We start from the raw sequence: 4,107 nt of genomic DNA, 5'->3' as shown, positions 1-4,107 counted from the left end.
ATCCCACTAAGCACAAACCAGATGGGATGGCATATCGCTGCAGAATGCTGTGGTAGCCATGCTGGTTAAGACAGCCTTGAATTCTAAATGAATCACAGACAGTGTCACTAGCAAAGCATCATCACACCTCCTCCTCCATGCTTCACGATGTGAACCACACATGCGGAGATCATTCGTTCACCTACTCTGCGTCTCAAAAGACACGGCGGTTGGAACCAAAAATCTCTAATTTGGACTCATTAGACCAAAGGACAGATTAGCACCGGTCTAATGTCCACTGCTCGTGTTTCTTGGCCCAAGCAAGTCTCTTCTTATTGTTGATGTCCTTTAGTAGTGGTTTATTTGCAGCAATTCAACCATGAAGGCCTGATTCACACAGTCTCCTCTGAACAGTTGATGTTGAGATGTGTCTGTTACTTGAACTCTGTGAAGCATTTAATTGGGCTGCAATCTGAGGTGCAGTTAACTCTAATGAACTTATCCTATGCAGCAGAGGTAAATCTGGGTCTTCTTTTCCTGTGGCGGTCCTCATGAGAGCCAGTTTCTTCATAGCGTTTGATGGTTTTTGCGACTGCACTTGAAGAAACTTTCAAAGTTCTTGAAATTTTCCAAATTGACTTACCGTCATATGTCATAAAGTAATGATGGACTGTCATTACTCCTTGCTTATTTGAGCTGTTATTGTCATAATATGGACTTGGTCTTTAACCAAATAGGGCTATCTTCTGTATACCCCCCTACCTTGTCACAACACAAACTGATTGTCTCAAACGCATTAAGAAGGAAAGAAATTCCACAAATTAACTTTTAACAAGGCACACCTGTTAATTGAAATGCATTCCAGGTGACTATCTCATGAAGCTGGTTGAGAGAATGCCAAGAGTGTGCAAAGCTGTCATCAAGGCAAAGGGTGGCTACTTTGAAGAATCTCAAATATAAAATATATTTTGATTTGTTTAACACTTTTTTGGTTACTACATGATTCCATGTGTGTTATTTCATAGTTTTGATGTCTTCACTATTATTCTACAATGTAGAAAATAGTAAAAATAAAGAAAACCCCTTGAATGAGTAGGTGTGTCCAAACTTCTGACTGGTACTCTATGTATGTTTATGTGTGTGTGTGGTAACCCTAGCTGTCCCAGTTCTGCCCTCTTGAACGGGCTGAGTAGACGTGCCTGTTGATAGCTGCTGCTGCCTCTGGAGCTCTGTAGGAAGTCTCCACACTCTGACCAGGTGCCACCCACTCTCCCTCAATCTCTCTCTGCCTGTCGTCCACATTTAGCTCCCTCTCCATCCACATGGATGGAAATTTACCAAGACCAACGAAGAGGAGAGGTGACTAACCGTGTTATCAGTTATTTTAAATCCTGCTGTTACGGGCAGCGGCCACAATGTGGCGATGATGAATACTGAATGACAATGTCACTGTGTCTTCATGTTTAGACCGAGCAACTGACACAAGCCCTGAAGATCTGCTGCGAGGTCCGGAAGACTCTTAAAGCCTCTAATTATCCCTCCTCTTTCCATTCCATGCTATGCTTAGTTCTGGCATGATGTTGGATTACGTTGTGCGAGGAGAATAATCTGACATCATCCGACACGCACTCCCAGGGAACTCGTCCAAGGACCCAACAGATATCTTGCTGCTGTTTTATGAGCTTGAGGCTCATGCCAAGCTCAACCACCCCAAGGTGGAGACAGTGCTAGAGCTGGATAACTTTGAGACCAAGGTGTTGGAGACGATGGCAGGTGAAGAGGACACACCGTAGCTGACCCTCACCTTACATGACTTGTTCTCCTCATCCAGGCGTTGTTTGTTGTGATGAGTTTCTTCTGTTATGGATACTGGATATGTTACAGATACTGGATATCATCCAGTCAGATGTTTGCTGTGACAGAGCTCCAGTGTGTCCGTGCATAGGTTCCTCTCTCTCTCGCGCTCTTCCCCTCTCCCCTCTCAGCCAGCGTGTGTACAGCCTGATCCTGCTGGTACTGCCGAGCGGTGTGTCTAAGGCGGCGGCCCGTGTGCTGGAGGAGGATATGAGGGCTAATATGAGGATGGCCTGTCCATCATCACAGCCGCAGTGAGTCAGCACCAATCACGCCCCCGCACCCCCCAGCACCCCCGCACTGTCATTACCACCCCTCATCCCTTCGCCCCCCTCCGCCCACTGCTGCTGCCCTGAAAGCATCTCCTGTTTGTTTTTATCAATGGGCTTTCAGCACCACTTCAATTAGCAGATGCTTCCATTCACCATCCCCTTCCTGCCAATTTGAATGGTAATGTGCTGTACAAGCCATCACTCTGCTGTTGAACAAGCCATCACTCTGCTGTTGAACAAGCCATCACTCTGCTGTTGAACAAGCCATCACTCTGCTGTTGAACTAAGAGCTTTATTGAATGTTATTGAAGCATTACCAAGCTTTATGTTCACAGGCACATTTTCATATGCAGTTGCTACTCGAACCGCTGCCATGCAGATTTTCCATTACACCACCTTGAAATTGATACATTAAAACAAGTGCCTAAAAAGGACAAGTTTACCCAAAATCCAGAAAGTCCCAAGTGATTCCATACATTTAAACTAGTTCAGTGGAGTTTTCCCTCTCCCCCCCTCTCTCCCTGTAGTGCTGTCACGTGACTCGTGATGTTTTCCCTCCCCCCCTCTCTCCCTGTAGTGCTGTCACGTGACTCGTGGAGTTTTCCCTCTCCCCCCTCTCTCCCTGTAGTGCTGTCACGTGACTCGTGGAGTTTTCCCTCTCCCCCCCCCTCTCCCTGTAGTGCTGTCACGTGACTCGTGACATTGCTGGGTGCAGGCCTCGCTCCCTGTAGTGCTGTCACATGACTCGTGACGTGGGTGCAGGCCTCTCTCCCTGTAGTGCTGTCACATGACTCGTGACGTTGCTGGGTGCAGGCCTCTCTCCCTGTAGTGCTGTCACGTGACTCGTGGAGTTTTCCCTCTCCCCCCTCTCTCCCTGTAGTGCTGTCACATGACTCGTGACGTTGATGGGTGCAGGCCTCTCTCCCTGTAGTGCTGTCACGTGACTCGTGACGTTGCTGGGTGCAGGCCTCTCTCCCTGTAGTGCTGTCACGTGACTCATGACATTGCTGGGTGCAGGCCTCTCTCCCTGTAGTGCTGTCACGTGACTCGTGACGTTGCTGGGTGTAGGCCTCTCTCCCTGTAGTGCTGTCACGTGACTCGTGACATTGCTGGGTGCAGGCCTCTCTCCCTGTAGTGCTGTCACGTGACTCGTGACGTTGCTGGGTGTAGGCCTCTCTCCCTGTAGTGCTGTCACGTGACTCGTGACATTGCTGGGTGCAGGCCTCTCTCCCTGTAGTGCTGTCACGTGACTCGTGACATTGCTGGGTGCAGGCCTCTCTCCCTGTAGTGCTGTCACATGACTCGTGACGTTGCTGGGTGCAGGCCTCTCTCCCTGTAGTGCTGTCACGTGACTCGTGACGTTGCTGGGTGCAGGCCTCTCTCCCTGTAGTGCTGTCACGTGACTCGTGACGTTGCTGGGTGCAGGCCTCTCTCCCTGTAGTGCTGTCACGTGACTCGTGACGTTGCTGGGTGCAGGCCTCTCTCCCCGTAGTGCTGTCACGTGACTCGTGGAGTTTTCCCTCTCCCCCCCTCTCTCCCTGTAGTGCTGTCACGTGACTCGTGACGTTGCTGGGTGCAGGCCTCTCTCCCTGTAGTGCTGTCACGTGACTCCTGACATTGCTGGGTGCAGGCCTCTCTCCCTGTAGTGCTGTCACGTGACTCGTGACGTTGCTGGGTGCAGGCCTCGCTCCCTGTAGTCACGTTGCTGGGTGCAGGCCTCGCTCCGCTCCATTGCCAGTCAATTCATGATTCAGAAATCTGCGAAGTTTGGACAAATTTTATAAAGCGTATGGCCGAATTAGCTATTTTCCAGCTTTAAGTCAGGAAATGTGGAGATGGGTAAAAACTGTGCATGTGCGCTCTCGGGGGAATCAACGGCACGTAATGCCCTAATTCGCAGATCAACAGAAAAGTGAAGACAACTTTACACATTTTCAGTGGTGTAAAAATACTTTCAAGTACTATTTAAGTAGATTTTTTTGGTAGCTGTACTTCACTATTT

This window comes from Oncorhynchus mykiss, chromosome 31 (genome assembly GCF_013265735.2).
Source record: "Oncorhynchus mykiss isolate Arlee chromosome 31, USDA_OmykA_1.1, whole genome shotgun sequence".
Lineage (NCBI taxonomy): Eukaryota > Metazoa > Chordata > Actinopteri > Salmoniformes > Salmonidae > Oncorhynchus > Oncorhynchus mykiss.
This window is presented reverse-complemented; position numbering follows the sequence as displayed.